The following is a 630-nucleotide window of genomic DNA, read 5'->3' on the forward strand; positions in this document are numbered from 1 at the left end:
GGCCGCTCACGCCACAGAAGGGAAGATAAAGCCGTGGCTTCCCAGAGGCGCAGAGTTTTCCTCCTCTCTCTGGCAACTGCGCTTCCCTCCAGCTTCAGAAGGGGGGCTGCAGGGGAGGCGGAGGCAGGGACGCCTGTTTGCTTTGCCTCGCTTTTTTCCCAAGCCAGGCTACCTAATCTGGTCTGTATTTGGCCACGCCGCTGTGACAGCGGGGCCAAGCCAGGGTGCAACCGGCACAGTGGAGTCCCAGCACCCCAAGGGCTGCAGGGCTGGTTTCGTTAGGGACTGGAATTTTTAGGGGCGGCTTTGTTGGGGGCTGGAAAGCAGCAACATGTGCGCAGGTGGATTCCCTCGCCCACGGTGCATCCGCACCCCTGCCCAGGAGCACGACCCGGCGATGGGCATCAGGGGCAAGATTTGCCCTGCACCAGGGAGGCCAAGCTGCGAGAGCAGGCGAGCTTTGCTTCTATCTTTCAGCAACAGATAAAAATATATCCATCTCTTTTTTTTTTTTTCCTCCTCCCCTCCAAGTGACTAAATTAAACCCATGCAGGGCTGGAAGGCATCCCGCGGAGCTGTGTTGCTGAAGGCAGCTCCCGGCTCTGGGTTATATCAGCCCCGCGGCAGCAG

This window comes from Fulmarus glacialis, unplaced genomic scaffold (genome assembly GCF_000690835.1).
Source record: "Fulmarus glacialis isolate BGI_N327 unplaced genomic scaffold, ASM69083v1 scaffold34551, whole genome shotgun sequence".
Lineage (NCBI taxonomy): Eukaryota > Metazoa > Chordata > Aves > Procellariiformes > Procellariidae > Fulmarus > Fulmarus glacialis.